At 40.5% G+C, this 22,654-nt stretch overlaps 1 pseudogene; it reads right to left on the reverse strand.

Moving 5' to 3' along the window:
• Positions 1 to 20,206: 20,206 nt before the first annotated feature.
• On the reverse strand, positions 20,207 to 20,664 carry LOC122476970 (annotated as a pseudogene).
• Between the last annotated feature and the right edge of the window lie 1,990 nt (positions 20,665 to 22,654).

Genomic DNA, 22,654 nt, shown 5'->3' on the forward strand with positions numbered 1-22,654 from the left:
AGCAATGCTGAGATGGACCTAGAGGAGCTGAGTGAGTCGGTCCAACAGCAGGTGGCACCTGTTCCTGTCATCTCACACAACTGGACATAAATGAAATCTCAGATGTTTACATGGCACAGCGATTCAGAAGATTCTGAGAGGTCAGATAGTAGCAATAGTGTAATAGTGACAATGAACAGAAGTCCACGAATGAGCCAGAAGATGCAGAAGACGAAGAGGGTAGTCAGATGGGCAAAGAGCCATCTGCTGTCAAATAAAGCTCCAGCCGGCAAACCCAGTGGAGACTTAGGAAGAGCTAAAAAGCACCTGGCCAACCAGTGAGGAAGCAGATCCAGGCTCAAAGAAAGGGGAAGTCCCCAGCCTGAGAAGGACTTTTCAGAAAAAATGAAAGCCTCTGGAGTCCCCGGTGGCTCATTTGGTAGAGTAACCAACTCTTGATTTCAGCTCAGGTCATGATCCCAGGGTTGTGGGATCGAGCCCCGTGTTGGGCTCCACGCTGAGTGTGGAGCCTGCTTAAGATGCTTGCTCTCGCTCGCTCTCTCTGCCCCTCTCCCCTGCTCACTTGCTCTGTCTCTAAAATAAAAAATAACAAAAAAAACAATGAAACCCTTGCCTCATCCCATAAAGGATAAACTGGAGGGAAAAGATGAGATGGGTCCCCAACAGTACATTTGGGCCTGGACTCTGATTCAGAGAGTGAACTCATCATAGATTTAGGAGACCATTCTAAGAGAGGGACCAAAAAATAAGATTGAACCCAAAGAACCATCTCCCAAGCAAGGTGAAAGAATCTGTAACAGATTGACAAGAATATATAACCATAAAACAAAATGAAAGTAAAGAAGTCTGTACAAGATGAAGGTAGAATAGTAAGGTGTGGGAAAGTGTATGCACGGAAATACATACTGTTTCAGCCTTTAGAGTAAGCAAAGTTGGGCTTTCATTTTGCCTGTGAGCTTCCCAATAACCAAGGCAAACAGGAAAATACAGTCCCTTGAAAGATCTCATATTTTTTCAAAAAAATAAAAAATATTCCAGCTGGGAAAAAAAAAGGAATAAGACCATTGAGCCTCCACAAGTTCAGAGCTTGGCCAAGGATGTATAAATATGAGCACGTAAACATAGGACAAATGTAACTAAGTTCTGTGATGTAAGTAGAAGCAATATCAGCACAGGGCTGGGCCTAGAAAAGTAAGCACTTATCATCATGACTAATAGACTTTCTCAAGATCCTGTGTATCAGTTACATTGTACTGATAGTATTAGAAAATCAAGGATCAAAGAAAGTCACTCAGATGTCAGATGACAGTGAGTGACAGAAGTTAGGGTACCATTTCCCCAACGGTGAAGGAAAAACATAGAAGAATGTGAATTAAAGATCAGCAAAGAGAATGAATATAGTACACAAAGAAATTCATCAATTTGTCATTAAGTAGAGGAGAGACTGTGATATAAAAATGATAAAAGAAGCACTAGTAATATCTAAATTAAATTCTTTGATTTCTTCTGGGGACATTTTGTCTGTATCCTGGTCAGATCTTTGTTCTGCTTTATAGCAAATTTTATTTTTTATTTTTTATTTTTTAAAACAAACTTTTAAATGTTTATTATTTTTTAATGTTTATTTACTTTTGAGACAGAGAGAGACAGAGCATGAACGGGGGAGGGTCAGAGAGAGAGAGGGAGACACAGAATCTGAAACAGGCTCCAGGCTGTGAGCTGTCAGCACAGAGCCCAACGCGGGGCTCGAATTCACGGACCGTGAGATCATGACCTGAGCCGAAGTCGGACGCTCAACCGACTGAGCCACCCAGGCGCCCCAATGTTTATTTCTTTAGAGAGAGAGAGTGTGTGTGTGCACATGCGTGTGGGAGAGAGGCAGAGGAAGAGAGAGAAGCCTTAGCAGGCTCCATACTGTCCTTGCAGAACCCCAACATGGGACTTGATCCGCAAACATGAGATTATGACCTGAGCGGAAATCAAGAGTCAGATGCTTAACCAACTGAGCCACCCAGGCACCCCTATAGCAAAATAAATTCTGATGAGTGTTTGTTGCTTTACCCTGAACAAGTGGCTCTCTCACACTTTCTCATGTGTATCTCACAATAATTCTGGGAAGTAGGTATGGGAAATACTGTCACTTCATAAACAAGAAAGCTGAGTCTCGGCAAGGGCTGGGAGTTAGTCCACATTAACCAGGTCCAGTGCACAGTGAACCACATCCTCATATCACACTTCCTGCTCCACGGGCTGTGCTCTTCCTACACCACCACTCAACTCTTCATAAATTAGTTGGGGAAACAAGCTGTCAGTAGTTGTGGTCTGACAGGGTTTTGATCTAGCCTCTCTGTTTAAACTTCTGGACTCTCAAGCAACCCAAAAATGAATGATAGGGGATTTCTAGTATAACCCCAGAAAATATAGTCTTGAAGGTGGTCCCCTGGAATGGTGTTAAGGATCAGTTAGGGAGGGGCGCCTGGGTGACTCAGTCACTTAAGGACCTGACACTTGATTTCCACTCAGGTCATGATCTCACCCTTGTGGGATTGGACCCCACATCTGGCTCTGCTCTGAAAGTGAGGAGCCTGCTTGGGATTCTCTCTCCCTCTCCCTCCCTCCCTCTCTCTCTCTCTCTCTCTCTCTCTCTCTTTACTCTCAAAATAAATGAATAAACTAAAAACAAAAACAATTAGGGAGAAGTCTTGCCAAGCCAAAGGTCTCTTCTCTCTCATGAGGGTTTCAGGAGAGTAGCCGTCTCTTTCTTCCTCCCCACCTTCCCCTCATCTTCCTGCTCAGCGCGAATTCTGGATGCCATTGGCATTCTGGGGAATCAAGAAAGCTGACAAATGTGTTATTCTTCCCCCAAGCTGCTCATTACTTTATCAAACTTAATTTATGTAGTGAGCATGTCTTGTAGAATGGTTCTTAGATACATTCCTTTTCTGATATTCTCCAGGAAAGACAAAATGTAATTCACACGGCGCAATAGATTGTTTTCATGAGGCTGCCACATCTTCGAAGGATGACTAAAACGTGCTGCATCCTGAGAGATAGGAGAGAACAATACAGACCGGTGACAAAGGGACCCATACAAATGTCCTTTCAGAGGCTTTCACTCATCAGTCAATACCCACCTCCAGATACAATTCCATTCATCACATTAAAATGTGTAATTCCCCCCGTACAGCATATTGTTGGTGAAAACATTTCTCACAGGTGTTTGACATTGTTTACTTTTTAGTATGATATCTCCACACCTTCTTCCTTTGAGGAAAGTGTTGACATCAGGTTATTTCTTCTCAATGAGTGCACTGTCATCAAGTGGAGGCTCAATCATACAGAGACTTTCTGTAACCACTCATAATCCCGCCTTCCGACTGACTCATCCTGAAGCCTCTTGCAGTTTTCCTGAACCTCTCACTATACCTATGGAACTTTCCACAAACTATTTAGACTGTGGTCACGAGGAGGCACCAAATCAGGCAGAATGATTATGTGTGGAAAGTATCTGAAGGTTGTGTGACCACAACAGGCAACCTGATGAGCACAAGGGGAAAAGGAAGGGACGGCCTTCTGTCATTCCATGTTTCAGTTCCTCAGTCACACAACCTCTCTGGCTCGTGTTTTCTTACATGTAGGCCCCCATTTTCCTTTATTTTATGCGTATAGAAAAGTATTTCATTTTGGAACTAGAGGCCCTCATTTCTCCCCTTCCAATCCCATCGTTCTCTCTGCCATCCCCGGGGACCCCCTGTAAACTAAGTGGGACTAAGTTATTTTAACTCCTATTTCCAGATTCATCACAGATTCCTGTGGAATTTCCCTCCGTTAAGCTTTGCTTAGTAAATTAGACATCCTGCCTGCATCTGTTGAATCTCACTGAAGAGTGAAGACAACTCATTGCTGTTGGGTGGAAAATTGTTTATAGAAGCTGGAAAAACAGATTACAAGTACAAGAATGGGATATTTTAGCTCTTCTTTATGACCCATGTACTTGAACAGAATGAATAGCCTGAAAGCCTGATGACCTACGTAAGCAGATTGGCATTGGCTTTGCTACGACCAGGTTTTCTCTAACTGTAGGCTCTGTACAGCTCAAGTTTGCTCCCTTTATAAGATGAATATTCTATTAGCTGCAACCTCCAGAGGAGCCATAGCAGCTTTGTGTGGTTTTTTTTTTTTTTGTTTGTTTGTTTTGTTTGTTTTTTTGAGGAGTGGAGAGGGACGGGGAAGCTATCTCCCATAACACTAAAGGCACAATTCTAGGAAACAGGTATTTGATCACTGTTTTTTTGTTTTTGTTTTTTTTTGGGGGGGGGTTGATCATTGTTTATTAGTTATCTTAATTTTAATGAGGGTTTCAGGAGACCCTCTTTCTCTCCATCTGCTCCCCTCATCTTCCTTTTCAAAATTGTCTAGTAATGTTTTTAATTAATTTTGCTTTCATTTTTAAAACACAAAAACACTGTTTGATATCATTTTCATGTCATCATCTTTACAATCATACAACATTTTGAAATTGTAAAGCATATACCTGTTATTTTCTCACGAGATGAATCCATATAATTGCTTGAGTGCAATCTCATCGGCCACAATTAAACTGTACTTAGTGAATGCCCATGTACATGTTTTACCCCAAAGGTTGCTACTAGTTCTTGACCCTCACCTCAAGGTCATATGTCAACCCTGCACAAACTTTATTCTAGGAAACCTTTCCACTGAATTCTCTTTTCCTTTTAACTGAAAAAAATGTTTTAATGTTTATTTTATTTTTGAGAGAGAGACAGAGTGCAAGCGGGGGAAGGGCAGAGAGAGACACAGAATCGAAGCAGGCTCCAGGCTCTGAGCTGTCAGCACAAAGCCTGACGCGGGGCTCGAACTTACAGACCATGAAATCATGACCTGAACCGAAGTCAAAGACTTAACTGACTGAGCCACCAAGGCACCCATGAAATTTTCTTTTTTTTAATGTTTATTTATTTTAGAGCACACAAGTGAGGGAGGTGCAGAGAGAGAGGGGGTACAGAGGGTCCTAAGCAGCGGGCCTCAAACTCAATAACCGTGAGATCACGACTTGAGCCAAAGTGGGACACCCAACCAACTGAGCCACCCAGGTGCCCCTCCGCTGAATTCTAACATAGGCCCACAACTCTGAAACCCAAAAAGTTCTGAAACTGAAATTGTTTTCTTAGAAATTTTGGCACACAATTCTTTAGGTGGGGTAGGGGCAGAGAGAGAGAGAAGATTCAAAGGGGGCTCTGTGCATTCAGCAGAAGGCCTGATGCAGGGCTCTAATTCATGAACCATTAAATCATAACCTGAGCAGAAGTCAGACACTTAACTGACTGAGCCACCCAGGCACCCCTGGGGTGAAACTTTTTATTAAAAAATCATAAAAAGGTTCATGTGTTTTATTTCCTGCTGGTAGAATTACATAAAGTATGCACTATCCACTTCATTATCTTTCTGAAATCTGAAATATTTTGGTTTTCAAATTACATCTGACCCAAAGGGCTTCGAGTAAGAGATTGTGGGCCCTTACACACACACACACACACACACACACACACACACGTATGTGTGGATATGTTATAGAACATAAGTTTAAGAATTTCTAGGTGAGGGGTGCTGACAGTGAGGAGCCTGTGTGGGATTCTGTCTCTCTCCCTCCCTCTCTGCCCCTTGCTCACTCACGCTCTCTCTCAAAAATAAAATAATTTTTTAAAAGATCAAAAAAGAATTTCTATTTGAAATAAACAGATGTCTTTTTTTCTTATGTCTTTTCTTTTTGACTTCCAATGTGAGGTGTAGAATGCAGTGTTTTCTAGGCATATTTGAGTGAATAACCTCCTTATCAAGGAGCTTCTCCATGCCAAGTCAATAAAACTTTGCTGGAAAAATCACGTAAGAATAGAAAGACTCTCCCAGATCTGGAGGATTGCACAATGCTCTCATTTCCAACACTTGCAAAACCTGCATTTACAAGGTTATCTATTATACCCACATTGCCAAATGAATAGCCTTTATTCAATCCCTATCTTCCCTCTTAGTATTTGACATGGTTGATCACATTCTTCTTGAGACTTTATTTGGCATCCAGGACACCACACAATCCTCTTATTCTACTGTGTGTGTTTTTTTTAATGTTTGTTTATTTTTGAGGGAGAGAGTGAGCGAGCAGCGGAGAGACAGAGAAGGAGACAGTGGATCTGAAGCAGGCTCTGCTGACTGTAGAGCTCAAACTCATGAACTGTTGACATCATGATCTGAGCCAAAGTCCAGCACTTAACCGACTGAGCTGCCCAGGTGCCCTCCACTGCTTATTTGCTGCTGTTTCTATCTCCTTTGTTGGAATAACATCCTCTTAATCTGTAAATGTTGGAATGACTCAAAGTTCACATCTGTAGATGTGTTCTTTTCTCTGTGTTTACTCTTTATTTAATCTAATTCCCAGGTCCCTAACCTTAAATCCTCCTATCTAAAAACCCCCAAATGTACATGTCTACCCTAAACCTCTCTGCTGATATCCAGTTTTCTCAACTTTGAGGTTTAGTCTGCATTTCAATTTTACCGTGTTGAGAAACTGAACTCCTGATTGCTCTTCTGTCCAAGTCTAATCCATTCCCCAGTGTTCTCCCTCTCAGGATGTTTAATTTACTAGCGATGCCCAACCAGCTCTTTGAGGCAGTGCCAGATTCATCACAAAATGCACATAAGCAAACAATGGTTCTTTTAACTTTGTAAATGTTTGGCCTTCATTTTGAGTCCCAATTCAACATGAAGGCAAAAAATTGAATTCAGCCATCACCGTTATAGAATTGTCTTAGCCAAATCAATTTTAAACTCAGATGGTTAAGGATTTTTGCATATCCCTCTTTCTCTTAGGGTGGCACATACGTTCAAGGGCTCATGTAAAATAATGGCATTTTAGAAAACTCTGGAAACTGTATTGTCAGCCAAGCTTCATGCAGATGTCCTCTGGAAGGCACTTGACTCACCTTTGGTCACTGGCAGCTGTCTATACTGGCACCTGACTCCCAGTTCTGCCATCATGTCCAGGCTCTGTAAGTCCATCTACCTGCTGAGTGTCCTGTTTCTCTCAGGCACGAGGCCCTTTACAGACCTTCACCATCTCTCAGCCCTTATGCACCGCCTTATTGGGAGATAAGACAAAGCTAGGGAAACTTGCAGATGCTATTTTGTTGACACCAGGCTGGAACACTGGCGGAAAAACCAGCAGCACTCGGAGATCTTGGTGGATCGGAGATTTATTTAACACCGGTGGGCTCAGAGGAGACTGTTTCTCCGAAGATCTGAGCACCGAATTCAAGTGGAAAGGGTAATTTATAGTTGTCAGCTTCCACATCTGTGGGGGTTTTCGCACGCATGGCAAACAGGGCAAGAAGAACCCCCTCCAAGCTAGAGACCAGAACTTTAGTCCCGTCGGCCATCTTATGGTATAAAACTTTATTCATTTTTGCAGCAATTTCACGAGAAGCATTCTGGGTGTGATTGTCTGAGTCCCCATCTTGTGTGCTGCCATTTCTTCTTTTTGAGAATAGCTTTTTTAAGTTTTTTAAACCATTCTTTAACACAGGCGCGTGCACGCTCACACACACACACACACACACACACACACACTCTTCCCTCAGAAGTAATGGGAAATTTCAGACCCCAACTGAGAGAGTCACACCATCTAACAATTCTGTACCCTCCTCTGACTCTTTCTTACTCTAGCTGATTTAACTTTGTCTAATCTCCAGATTGGGGAAATGTATATTTTCATGCACTCTATTTATTTATCAATACATATTATAAACTATTTCCAGCATTTAAAATACCGGCTATCCAGGTGCGCCTGGGTGGCTCAGTCAGTTAAGCGTCCAACTTCGGCTCAGGTCATGATCTCGCAGTTTGTGAGTCTGAGCCCCGTGTCGGGCTCTGTGCTGACAGCTCGGAGCCTGGAGCCTGCTTCGGATTCTGTGTCTCCTTCTCTCTGCCCCTCCCCCACTTGTGCTCTGTCTCTATCAAAAATATACAAACGTATAAAAAAAATTTTAAATACAGGCTATCCAGCTTAGATGTGAAGTTATCCAGCTAGATATAAAGCACTATAGATTGAACTGAAGCCATCTGTATCAGGTTGAATAACTTAGCAACAAACAATGCCAAAATCTCAGTAGCTCGTTACAATAAAAGTTTATTTCTCTTTCACACCAAATGTTCAATATGGATTGGTAGGGATGGTGTTTCACTGAGGTTACTCAGGACGCTGCGCTGATGCAGGCTTCATCTCATTATATGGACTATTGTATCTTATGCAGAAAAATCAGTTTGCTTTCTTCCTTTCCATCCTTATGATGAGGAAGCATGAGGCAGGCTGAGGGGCAAAGCACAAGCTACTAAGTTTATGGTAATTTCTTACAGAATCAATAGGAAACAAATTATACACACACACACACCCCCAAGCGGGATATGTGTGATATTCCTTAGACCCTTGGCTACCCCAAAAACAGGAAAGGACAAAACAACAAATGATTAAACTGTTAAGAGTCTCCACCAGTTTACCAGAAAAAGGCAATCCCATCAACAGCCTAAAGTCCAGGAACTGGCTACTGTCTTAGTGTTAATGCTTTGCTAGAGGGGAAAACAACCTTAGCTTGACAATAGCTAGGCTTCCAATCTGTGAGTCATTAGCATATGAAAATACTTTTAGGAACTGGCTTTCCCTGACTCCATCAAACTGTTACCCACCCCCCCCACCCCCACTTACAGTGCAGCTCTTCCTGCCCACAGATCCTGTTAAGTATAAACGTTGGTTGTGGTTGGTGATGTTTTGGATAGCTTTCTCCTTCTTTTTCTAAACTGTTGTTTCAGCCTAAAATGTATTTCCAGATTATTTTAGAGATTTGCTTTTAATACCGACACCAAATTGATGGTACCTGAAGGGGAGCAGAATATATAACCCCCAAAATATGCCACTTTGGTGTGTAGATTATTTTGAGCTGAAGGCAGTCAAGAACCAGCCGACCTAAGAAAAAAACTTACCTTTCCCTTAATGACCTAAAAAAGTTTTAGATAGGGGGTTAGAGCTATTGAAAGAGAGAACTTTTATCTAAAGGACCTATCTGTATGGCAGGTGTAGGGGCCAAGGGCAGGCTGGCCCAAGGTGAGCCACTTTGGCATAAAGATTATTTTGAGTTAAAGGTAATCAAAACTGTTGATTAAGGAAGGAAATGCTCTCTGCCTCCCCTTCAGCTACCTAAATTTACATTGGAAAGGAAAAAAGCCTATACCAGGAAGAGACCTATCAAAAGAGACTGCTTTGCACTTAAGAACCTCATCTGCCTAACAGGGCAAACTTTGTTATTTAAAACATCTCTTTTTACCTTCTTGCTGAATAGTCTTAATCAGCTTGTATCCTCAGACCCTACCCCTCTCTTTAGCTCTTTTGATCTTCCTGTTGCCTCACTGTCTTTGGAATTTCCCTGTGTGGATTCCCCATATACATGCCTATTAAATTTCATTTAAGTTTCATTTTCATTTTCTCCCATGAATCTGTCTCTTGTCAATATGATTCTAAGTCCAGCTAGAAGGACCATAGGGCAGAGGAAGGTCTTCTTCCCCGACATAGGGCAAACCTCTCATTTACCAAACATCTGTTCCTCTTACTGTCCTATGAATTATTCCCTTCTTTGAAGCCCCTATTCCCTTCCTTAGCTCAGAATGGCAGATACACCTCAACTGCCTGACTTGCCCGTGGATCTCATATTTTCACAGGGCTCCCTTATGTACGAAATTAAATTTGTCTTCTGTTCATTTGTCTTATGTCAATTTCATTATTAGACCAGCCATGGCACCTAGATGGGTAACAAAAATTTTTCCTCCCCTATGGACTGAAACAATTTTAACCTTTGCCGCAGCATTCTGCTGTAGGTTGCTATTCCTCTGGGACACAAAGCAGGGAATAGCGTCAACCTCCTAGTCTTGTTTTAATGGGGAAGGATTGTGTGGTTTGAATAAAAACAATTGTCAGAAATGACAGAAAAAATCAGTGATTATGCCAAGATTTTCTTTCACAACATGACACGGGATTCATTTTATTTTATTGAAAATTGCACTGCTTACATTCACCCTTATTGCATACAGCTTCTGTTCAGTCTTTTATATGTTCTACTTATCCATTCTCCTGGTGGTAGTCGTTTTCAGGTTTTTATGACTAAGAGCTTCTATGAACATTATCGTACATATTTTGTGATGGTGGTGGAGGCAGTGTGGCGGGGGAAGAGAAGGAGGAAGAGGATGTGTGCAAAAGTTTCTTTTGGGTATATGACTAGGCTGAGCTATATGGTATATGAATGTTCATCTTTGCAAGATACTGTTGCAGGATTTTTCACCTCAGTACTCGGGGTCCACCGTCTCACTGCTTCGAAGAATGAAGAGGTGGACACAGAATAAAATGAGCAGCAGGCAAAAGTTTATTAGAGTATAAGATCAGAAAGTAAGAATAGTATGAAAGCTCTCTTTACAGAGAGGGGGCATTTGAAAGAGAATGCCCACAGCTATACACGAGGGACTCTGTTTTGTGGGATTTGGGTGGACCCCTATCCTTTCCCCTTGTTTCTTCTCAGGTTCTACCCGTATTGTCTGGATCACTCTTGGTGTTAGGTTATCCATTCCTGATTGACTTGATTCTATTGTGTGAGGAGTCAGACTATGGTCATATGGTCCCTTGTATAACATAAGTTTTATAGTTTACTTATTTTACTTTTTTAATTTTTTTTTAAATTTTTGTGAGAAAGCAAGTGAGGGAGAGGCAGAGAGAGACAGAGAGGGAGAGACAGAGAACCCGAAGCAGTCTCCACAAGGTCAGCACAGAGTCCCTCCAATATGGGGCTCGAAGTCACAAAGTATGAGATCAAGATCTGAGCTGAAATCAAGAGTCAGACATTTAACCAACTAAACCACCCAGGCACCCCGTGTTTACTTATTGAAGTTAGGTGTTTTGTTTGTCAAATTTCTGAGGGGAAACTGAGGGGGAGTAGGTGGTGTCACATTCTTAAGAGGAACCTTATGCTTGAGGGAGATTGCTCGTGGTCAGATGTTCCCAGTATTGTTTTAAAACGTTTTTTTTCCCTACCCAGGGAACTCAGCTCCTAACCTTTCCCTCTCTGCCTTATTTTATCCTATCTTTCCCTATCATAATATTGCCAGCTGTTTTCCAAAGTGATTGTCGTAATCAATACTCCATCTAGCGATGTCTAAAAGATCACAGTAATCTGGATCTTCTCCAACCCTTAGTATTATCAGATTTCTTACTTTTACCAACAAAATGGGTGCAAAATTGCCTGTCATTCTATTATTGATTTGCATTGCCTTGCTCACTAATGCAGCTAACCACTTTTTCACAATTTTTCCTCTGTGTATGCCTTTTGCTTTGTGAAATACCTGTTCATGTCTTTATAGCTTCTATGAGATTATTTGCCCTTTTTTTCAAAGAAGAAAAACTTAAATTGAAAAAGTCAGGGGCGCCTGGGTGACTAGTCAGTTAAAGGTCCGACTTCAGCTCAGGTCATGATCTCACAGTTCATGGGTTCACTCCACACTGACCTTGCAGAGCCTGTTTGGGATTCTATCTCTCTCCCTCTTTCTCTGCCCCTCCCCCACTCACACTTTCTCTCTCAAAATAGATAAATAAATTAAAAAAAAAAAAAAAAGAAACAGTCAAAGGTGCTTCAAGAAAGGAAGATAGCTGTTACAGTCAAATAAAAAGATCTCAGTTTCAAAGAATAAGGTCTCTTATCTTCAGTAGCTGTTGGTCAAGGGATGCTAAGCTAGACTGTGGTTTAAAGATTAATTCCAAATTAATTTAGACTGGGTTTTTTCCCAAAGAATTTGTTCTCTCTTTTTTTTTTTTTTTTTTTGAGAGAGCGTGAGAAGAAGAGGAGGAGGGGAAGGAGGGAGGAGGAGGAGGAGGAGCAGGGGAGAGAGAGAGAGAGACAGAGAGAGAGAGAATGAATCTTAAGCAGAGCCCATTGTGGGGCTTCATCCAACCACCCTGGGATCATGACTGGAGCCAGACACTCAACCAATTGAACCACCAAGACACCCCTCATATTCTTAACTTTTAGTTCCTATTTGGGTTCACATCTGAAACCCTTGCTTGATGTTAAGAGGACAGAAGTGGCTGGAAAGTTATTTTGCCAGTGAGGTGGAGAGAAAGGCCAGGGCTGAGCAAAACTGGGAGACAGGCTCCATACCAGATGTTACCAATCAGTCTACATTTCTGGATTTTTCATTCCTTCTGTTAGCACCTTCAGGAAACTTAATAAAAGGACTATTGACATAGATGTGGACAAAGTTAAGAGAAATATGAAGGTGAGTTGTATGTTAAATATCTTAATAGGGGTCTGCTTTGACTCCAGAATTATCCCTAGGGTCTAGCATAGAAAAATTATGATCTTTGGTTTGTTTCTTATTTGGTTTATTTTGCTAGATTTATATACATGCCACCTTAGAATTTTACTGGGTAATTTTCCGTTTCCATTATTACAAGTCAGAGGAAGAATGTGGGTGAAAATAAGGGCTCAATGGATAAGTAAATCTGATTTCTAAAATTTTACTCTGAACAAAGTATCATGCTGCTCTTATAAAAAATTAAAGATAACACACATGTTTATGGAGAAGTTTGACTGAGTCTCAATAAAAGTGTGAAATGGTGCGTTGTGTATATTTGAAGAAAGCAAATAAGCAAACATCCAGCAGAAGGGAAAGGATGGATGTAGAACACAGAAGGAGATTATATGTTACTATTTCATCTATTTGAATTCTACAAATTTAATAATGTTCAGTGGATAAAAGGAGGATAGAAAAGAAATTGGAATCTCAGAAAGAAATAAAATCCCTTCCAGCCAAAGATGATAAAATCAATATTTATCAAGCAAACAAGATCATAAAAAACTTACATGGTTTCCTTTCCTACTTAATCAGAAAAGGGTGTATTGATATTTGCTTTAGATAGTAGAAGAAAAATAAAGTTGAAATTGTGAGAGGGAAGAAGGGGTGCCTGAGTGGCTCAGTCAGTTGGTTGAGTGTCTGACTTCGGCTCAGGTCATGATCTCGTGCTTCATGAGTTTGAGCCCTGCATAGGGCTCACTCCTGTCAGCACAGAGCCCACTTAAGGTCCTCTATTTCCTCTCTGTGTACACCTCTCCCACTCACACTTTCTTTCTCAAAAATAAGTAAAATATTTTTAGAAAAAAGAAATTGTGGAAGGGAAAATACTTGATTTTTCATCAGCTAATGGATTATTTCTAAGAACAAGAAAAAGCAAGTCAAAGCAAGAGAGTATATATAGGTATAGATATATAATCTTTTAGATAGATAAACCTATAAATAGGTATTGACGTGTGTGATATTTTGATTTGTAATAAGAAATATATATTTGGTCTTTGTCCATTTCCTGACACAGAGCTCCTAAAACCTTTGGAATTTTCTAAGTGATAGGAGCAATAAAAATGTCTTTTGTTATTCATAACAAATGCCTTTCAACCACACCTGAGTTTATGTTAATGAGGTGACTTTGGAAGCAACTAAGAATGGGGGCTAGTTGCCAAAGAACCAACCACATGATTAGAGATCAGACCAGTTCATCCTACCCCTGATTTCCTGGAAGGAAGAGGGACTGGAGATTAAATCAATCATCAGTGGCCAATGATTTAATCACTCTTGCTTATGCAATGAGTGCATAAAAACCCAAAAGGACAGGGTTCAGGGAACTTCTAGGTTGGTGAACACATGGAGATTTAGGGACAGTAGTGCTCCTGAAGAGTACTGGTCCTTTCTGCATACCTTGCCCTATGCATCCCTTCCATCTGGATGTTCCTGAGGTATATCTTTTTATAATAAACTGGTCATCTAGTAAGTACAGTTGACCCTTGAACAACATGGATTTGAACTGTGTGGGTCCATTTACAAATGCAGATTTTCTTTGATCATACAGTACTGTAGATCTATTTTCTCTTCCTTGTGATTTTCCTAATATTTTATTTTCTCTAGCTTATTTTATTATAGAAAGACAATATATGATACATATATAAAATATGTGTTATCAACTGTTTATGTTATTGGTAAGGGTTCCAGTCAACAGTAGGCTATTAATGATTAAGTTTTTGGAAAGTCAAAAGTTATAAAGGGATTTTCAGCTATGTGGAGGGTTGGTGCCCCTAAGGGTCAACTGTAAAATGTTTCTAAGCTGTTTTGTGAGCTGCTCTAGCAGCTCCAACCCAAGGTGGGGTTCATTGGAACCTCCAATCGATATCCAGTTGGTCACAAGCACAGGTGATAACCTGGGTTTGTGATTGGCATCTGAAGTTAAAGTGAGGGCAGCCTTGTAGGACAGCCCTCAACGTGTGGGATCTGATGCTATCTCATGGTAGAGAGTGTCAGAATTGAGTTGAATTGTAGGGCACCCAGCTGGTGTTTGAAAATTAATTACTTGTTGGTGTTGGGGAATCCACCCCTACACAGTAGTTGAGTAAGCAGAACCTAAATAATTTGTTGGAAAAATGTGGAAGAATGGCAAATTATACTTTATAGTAGAAAGCCAACTACTAAATGTAGAAAAAATAAATTTGGTAATCATCATGATAAAAACTAATTCAGGCAAGAATCATCACCAGATTCTAATTTTTTTAAGTTTATTTATTTATTTTGAGAGAGACAGAGACAGCCTGAGCAGGGGGAGGGGCAGAGAGAGAGGGAAAGAGACAGAATCCCAAGCAGGTTCCATGCTGCCATATGTGGAACCTGACATAGGGCTCAAACTCACAAATCATGAGATCATGACCTGAGCTGAAACCAAGAGTTAGTCGCTTAACTGATTGAGCCACCCAGGCACCTCAAGAATCATGAACAGATTCTAAAACTAGTGAACGAAAGTCCACAGTTCAATAAGGTAGTGACATCATTTGAAAGAATCTTCCTCGGGGCGCCTGGGTGGCTCGGTCGGTTAAGCGTCCGAGTTCGGCTCAGGTCATGATCTCATGGTCCATGAGTTCGAGCCTGGCGTCGGGCTCTGTGCTGACAGCTCAGAGCCTGGAGCCTGTTTCAGATTCTGTGTCTCCATCTCTCTCTGCTCCTCCCCTGTTCATGCTCTGTCTCTCTCTGTCTCAAAAATAAATAAACGTTAAAAAAAATTAAAAAGAAAAATAGAGAAAGAATCTTCCTCAAAAAAGGAAGAAAAAGATACTATGATAGAGAGCCCTGGAAGGTGTCACTTTAACCAAGGGGTCAAAAACAACATTACCAGTCATATGCTTCCTGATATATTGCACCAAAAAGGATACATATCACTACTATAATATTGCTAACAAAAAAAAAAATGCATATCTGATCTGATGAGGAAAGAAGTGATAGAAGTTCTACATAACAAATGGACTGTATTCACCAAAAATACTGATGTTATAAAGCAGGTCAGAAACTGCTTTTTGAATTGTGTACAGTTCTCCACTGCAGATTGTGCAGTCTTACTCCAGAGTCCTAGGAATCTGTATTAATAGTCTTTTATTGGGGCTAGCCATAAACTCTAAATGGTGTCTTTTAGAGAATGACCAACCAAGAAACAGACCCTTAATTATAGAGAACAAACTGATGGTTACCAGAGGGGAGGTGGGTGGGGGGAGAGTGGGTTAAATACGTGATAGGGGTTCAGGAGTGCACTTGTCGTGATGAGCACTGAGTGGTGTATGGAAATGTTGAATCACTATTATTGTACACCTGAAACTAATGCAACACTATATGTTAACTAACTGGAACTAAGGTAAAAACTGGAAAAAAAAGTTGTGTTTTTTGTCAACTTTCATACCCATAATAACATAGAGTCTCCCAGATTATATGTGACAAGCAGTAGAAACACTTGGATTACAGCCTTTTCCTGAGGCAGAGCCCTTTTCTGCTCTGCACCCCACTCACAGCTGAGACCATTTTGTGTCACTCAATATATGGGCTGGAACAGTATTGCCACTTATGGATTGTGCTTTGTGCAGAACCCCAAAGGGCATTCTAGGAATTGAGCTTTCTTCTTTGTGGAGGAATGTTTGAGATGCAATCACGTTCCCTTCACTACAGAGATGTGTTCCCATATCTCAGACCACTGATCCTTAACATTTTTACCAATGGTGTGAACTCCTCTCTTTGGAATGCATTCACCTGACCAAGACTTTCAACATATTTGCTACTTCTTACTGGTCTAGTTAGCAAGCTCTAGTCAATATGTTGGAAATTTTTGATGTTCTGTAGAATGTCCAGACAGTTAGATGTCTTCAGAGTATATGACATCAAAGGGTAGGAAATTTACTATAGACCTAGGACAGGACTGTAAACATATATTGTTATCTCTTCCCAGTAAATGCAAACTATTTATAGTCCTCCCTTTTGATATAAACAGAAAAATATGCATTTGCCACTTCAGGGACTGCTTACCATGTACTTTGGTTGTGTTCATCTGCTCTAGCAGAGACATCACTTCTGGCACAGTAGCAACAATTGGGGATAGTAAATGTTTGAGTTTGCAGTAGTCCACTAATACAATATGGAATGTGTTTGGATTTTGAAAGTATGAGACTGACATATTAAATGGAGATATGATAGAGACCACCAATCCTGCATTCTATAGGTGCTGCTACCCTTAGAATGTAGGATTGATTTTTACTTACTGTCTTGGTTGAGAATGGGAGTAATTTCTAAAGCTTTTACTTGGCCTTTCACACTATCATAGCTCTTACCCTACAGGCCAAGAAACCAATGTGAGGTTTGGCCAACTACCAACATTACCTATTCTAATTGCAAATTTTGCACTGTGTACCCAAAGGATTAACTGTAAGATGGGGCTGGACCAGAACTCCATTCACTTATTCATTCATTCAAAGTAAGCTGTACATCCAACATGGGGCTTGAACTCAAGACCCTGAGATCAAGAGTCACATGCTCTACTGACTGAGCCAGCCAGGTGCCCCAGGACTCCATTTATTATCTGGCCATTATATGTCCTCACTCTGACTGGGGTCCATGTGATGCATTGAATTTTTGGATTCCAGCATCAGTTTGGACCCTATGTCCAACAGTCCTTGCAATGTTTGTATATTTATGTACCCCAGGGAAGAGCTACTTAAGTAAATGAACATAGCTCTAACTGGGAAAGCACTGAAAGAATTATTGCATTCACTTGTCAACATTTTGAAGGGTCCTGCTTTCTGGGGACCAGGCCTCTCTTTCAATCCAAGAGTTATGGGTGTTAAGCTGGCTCAATTCTGGAAACTGAGCAAGAGATGGTGATTTACATTAGGTAATAAATTTCCTAATAATCTATTCTTGATTTCTTCTGATTGTACTGATCAAAAAGAACCCTTGTCAGAGGCCCATCTATTTGGCTCTGAGAGATACTGTATTCTGCTAATCACTTTCATAACCTTCTACAGGTCAGACCATCCTGGCTGCCGTTTTGATTTTTCTGCTCGAAATAATAATTTAATCCATCTGACTCCGATCATTCCATACTACCAGTTGTTTCTTGTTTTAAGTTACTACCACTTCCTTTGCTATCATTAATCCAATTTTTTAAAAGATTTTATACTTAAGTAATCTCTACATCCAACATGGGGCCCAAACCTACAACCCCAAGATCAAGAGTTGCATTCTTTACTGACTGAGTCAGCCAGGCACCCTGAGCCCAATTCTGTAATAGCATATCTTACTTCCTCATCCCTTACCTACAGAGGAGAACAGCCACTAAAATTTTTAGTGGTATGATTGTTTGTATTACCACCATATTTTTTACCATTTGGTATAAGGTGTATCCTCTGGGCCCTACTTTGAAGCATATACATCATGGTGGCTTTTCTGATATTACATAGTGTAACAAAATGGTCTAGTATGCTATGAGCATTTTATGAGGTTTTTTTTAATTTTTAAATTTTTAATTGATTTATTTTTATTTTATTTTTTTAGAGGTGTTTTTGTTTATTTTTGAGAGAGAGAGAGAGAATATGAGTGTGGGAAGGGCAGAGAGAAAGAGAGACACAGAATTGGAAGCAGACTCCAGGCTCTGACCTATCAGCACAGAGCCCGATTTGGAGCTTGAACTCACAAACCACAAGATCATGACCTGAGCTGAAATCGTACGCTTAACCGACTCAGCCATCCAGGTGTCCCTTTTTGTAATTATTTAAATGAGCATTTATTTTTATTTTATTTTATCTTTAATGTTTATTTTTGGGAAAGAGAGAGTGCACAAGTGGGGAGGGGCAGAGAATCCCAAGTGGGCTCTGTGCTGTCAGCACAGAGCCCGATGTGGGGCTCCAACTCCAAAACTGTGAGATCCTGACCTGAGCCGAAATCAAGAGTCAGGCACTTAACCGACTGAACCACCCAGGCACCCCTTTAATAAGCATTTTATTACCTTCCCCTACTGTCTGCAGTGTTATGTCTGGGTTTTCTCACTCAGTTATAAAGACTATTGCTTTTCCCATGCTTCAGCATATTCATACAATAGCAGTGGGTCCTTGTCAAGGTGTTAAATCCTGTATCCCAGAAGAGCTCTCACAAATCAATAAACTTTCCATTTTCTAATGTCAGGGAGCAAGAATTTCTGTTCCCTTCAGAGGGCCTTCTAGCTAGACTAAGAATCAAACTGACATGAGCTAGATTAACAGGAGAAAGTAAAATTTAATAGCATATGTACAGGGAATCCACACGAACCCGGAAATTCCAAAGACAGGCAAAATGAGTATATATGTCATCCTGAACTAATGAGATGGGGGTAGGGGTCTGGGACTTCAGAGGAAAGGAATACAATTCACAGGAAATAAGAAGCAGATATTTGGTAATTAGATGTTTGCCCTGCCATACAGATGGGTCACTCAGATAAAATTTATCTCTGCTAATAACCCTTATTCTGGGAAAGATCCCCAATAGAGTTTCCTACCTAGTTAAGGGAGGGGCAAAATTCTCTCTTGAGGCTGTCGGGTCTCAGTTGCCTTCAGCTCAGAATCATCTTCATGTCAAAGCGGCCCATCATAGGGGTGCCTGTCCTCAGCTCCTACACTAACATTATGTTCTGCCCATACTTGGTCCAGTGCCCTCTGATCACAGTCCTACATTAACTGTTATAGCTCTTGGTGGTGTATGTTGACTAGAAACTTCAGATTTCTTTACAACATAGTCTCTTTTCTTCTTTCTTTTTTTTTTACGTTTATTTTTGATAGCGAGAGAGAGAGATAGCATACATTTGGGATGGGGAGAGGCAGAGAGAGTGGGGGACAGAGCATCCAAGTGGGCTCTGCACTGACAGCAGTGATCCCAATATGGGGCTTGAACTCACAAACTGCGAGATCATGACCTGAGCTGAAGTCTGATACTTAACCCACTGAGCCATCCAGACACCCCTAATGTTTTTTTAAATTTATTTATTTTGAGAGAGAGAGGGAGAGAGAGAATCTCAAGCAGGCTCCACGGTGTCAGCACAGAGCCTGATACAGTGCTTGATCTCATGAACCTTGACATCATGACCTGAGCTGAGATCAAGAGTCAGAGTCTTAACCAACTGAGCCACCCGGGTGCCCCTTCTATGTCGTCTTTTATCACTTTTAGTAATTGATATTTGTGATTTTTAAAATTTAATCTCAATTCTCAAATATATTACTGAAAAGTTATTTGTAATATCTTTTTATGTGTTTTTAATGTCTTAAAGGTTTGTATTGATGTCCCTTTTTTTTCTCTGATATTGGTAATTTTATCCCCTAACCTGACAAAACATGTTTAGTATTCATTAATTAATGTCAGATATTCCAAAAGATGAATATTTCCTTTTATTCTCCATTATATGCTTGTGTTCTATTTAATTAAATTCTACCTCTTTAGTACTTGTGAAATAATATATGTTTTCCTTATCTTCGAGTGTCTATTAAACAGTAATCTTTTTTTAATAATTTTTTTAATGCTTGTTTATTTTTGAGAGAGAGAGCGTGGCTAGGGGAGGGACAGAGAGAGAGAGAGAGACGGACAGACAGAATCCCAAGCAAGCTCCAAGCTGTCAGCACAGAGCCTGATGCAGGGCTCAAACTCACAAGTGATGAGATCATGACCTGAGCTGAAGTCAGACACCTAACCAATATAGCCACCCAGGTGCCCCAACAGTGATCTTTTTTTAAAGAGTTCAGCTTTTTATTGAACAGGTTACAGAAAGGATTTAGTCAAAAAGACCAAAGCCCATGTCATCATCAGACTCTTCTGATTCTTCTTTCTTTGCTTCCACTTTCTTCTCCTCACCTGGGGCAGCAGTAGTGGAAGGAGGGCCTCCTGCTGGTACAGCACTGGCTGCTGGGGCAGGTCCACCGGCCTCTACCTTGCAGATGAGACTCCAGATGTTGATGTTGGCCAGAGCCTTTGCAAACAAGCCCTGCCAGAAAGGTTCAGCATTTACACCTGCTGCTTTAATGAGGGCATTGATATTATCCTCCGTGACAATCACCTCCTTATCCACTCAGCAGAGTAGGTGCAGGCGAGCTCTAACATGGAGACCATGGTGCAGGCGAGTGCTGAGCAGGTGCTGCCCGGCACGGTGCTAATGGCCAGACGAAGTGAGGGGCTCATCTCAACACGGCCTTAGCTTCCTTGCTCAGAAATACTGAGTACCTTAGTGGCAGCAGAGGAAAGCTAATATAATTTTGGAGGTAGAATCCTTCCCAGTTTGTAATATATTTAAAGCAATGATAATAATATTTGCCTTAATCCACAGTTCATGTGTCTTTCAAGTTTTCTAACTAGCTGTATATATACATGTGCAGTAAAGGAGTGGTAAACGTCTATCACAGAGCTAGAAAATTCTCAGTTTGGACCCTAACTGGATTTTTAAATTAAGTTTATTTATTTATTTTGAGAGAGAGAGAGAGAGAATGGGCAGGGGAGAGGCAGAAAGAGAGGGAGAGAGAGAATCCCAAGTAGGGTCCCTGCAGTCAGCACAGAGCCCGACGCAGGGCTTGAACTCACGAATCATGAGATCATGACCTGAGCTGAAACCAAGAGTTGGATGTTTAACTGGTTGAACCACCCAGGCATCCCTAACTGGATTCTTTTTTAAGTGTATTTATTTTCAGAGAGAGAACATAAGGAGGGGAGGGGCAGAGAGAGAGGGAGAGAGAGGATCGAAACCACAAACCATGAGATCGTGACCTAAGTTGAAATCACAAGTCAGTTGCTCAACTGATGAAGCCACCCAGGTACCCCTAACTGGATTTCTTAATAGCTATATTAATGGACAAATTTACATATTTCAAACTCACTTTTCTTGTCTGCAAAATGGAGATAAAAACATATTCCTATTGGTATTATTGAAAGAATTAAGAGAGGGAACCTAAAACTCAGCCCTTTCTAGATTCATTGTATATGTTGGCCTCATTCCATTTTTCTTTGTTTTGTTTTGTAAATATAGTGTAGGGGAGGAAAAATAATTTTTCCCCTACCTCTGTAGGTTCTTGGCTGAGACACGCTGTAATAAAACACAGATTAACAAGAGAAAAAACTAAGTTTAATAATATGTATACCTCCCATATATATGGGAGAGACCCAGCAAAACTGAGTAACTCCCAGAGATGGCCCAAGCCACTGCCTTAAATAACATCTCCAGCTAAAGACAAAAGATGTTGGAGGGGGAGAAGTAATGGGAGGTTATCAGGCAAAGCATAGTAAACAGGGTATGGTTGTTATGCATATTTAAGTCCACTCTTCTCCACTTACAAGTTTCTAGAGATTTAGTTATCCTGGTACAGAGAGAGAGAGAGAGAGAGAGAGAGAGAGAATAATTATAACTGTAGATGTCTCTTACTGAAGGGTAATTTTTACTTTTTTTTTTCTTTTTTAATTAAGTAAGCTCTAAGTCCAACATGAACTTGAACTTGTGACCCTGAGATCAAGAGCTACATGCTCTATTGACTGAGCCAGCCAGGTGTCCCTCTACTCAGTTTTTAGAGCTCATTCTATGTCTGCTGTTTCTTAAAAATAATCAGCCTAAAATAATCCTTATGCCAAAGAGACCTATTTTGTGGACAAATTTGGCTTCCCTTCAAAGAAATTGAAATGCAAAAGTGAATAGCCCCTACAAGGTAATATGTAAATTAGCAATTAAACAAGACTATAATTCAGACTTCCTAACTCATTGTTGAGGTAGAATATTCCCTCAGGAAAATTATTTACAAAAGAAGAAAAAAACAATTAGCCATTTTTAGTGTTTGTTCAGAAGTTATCATATAGACCCTAGCTTTCACTTTTAAATATTTCCTATAAAACTAATATTTTTCCCTGTTTACACATCATTTTGCCAAAAGACTTGATTTTTTACATTGATCTTTAATCCATTTATGCCTTGATTTCAGCTATAAAATTATCTAGGTTTTGATGATCCATACCATTAAGCGAAACACAAAAAATAAACAAGAACAAATTGCATTCCTTTTTGGCAGAATTACATTTGCAATTGTCCACATTAGTATGCCCCTTTTGTTAGCTGCTAGGCATTGTTTTAGGAAGGAAATGTTTTCATTCTGAAATGCAATTAGGAGAATAAGAAAAGAGTAATATCAGTGCTTTGCTGCCTGGATTT

This window comes from Prionailurus bengalensis, chromosome X (genome assembly GCF_016509475.1).
Source record: "Prionailurus bengalensis isolate Pbe53 chromosome X, Fcat_Pben_1.1_paternal_pri, whole genome shotgun sequence".
Taxonomy (NCBI): Eukaryota; Metazoa; Chordata; class Mammalia; order Carnivora; family Felidae; genus Prionailurus; species Prionailurus bengalensis.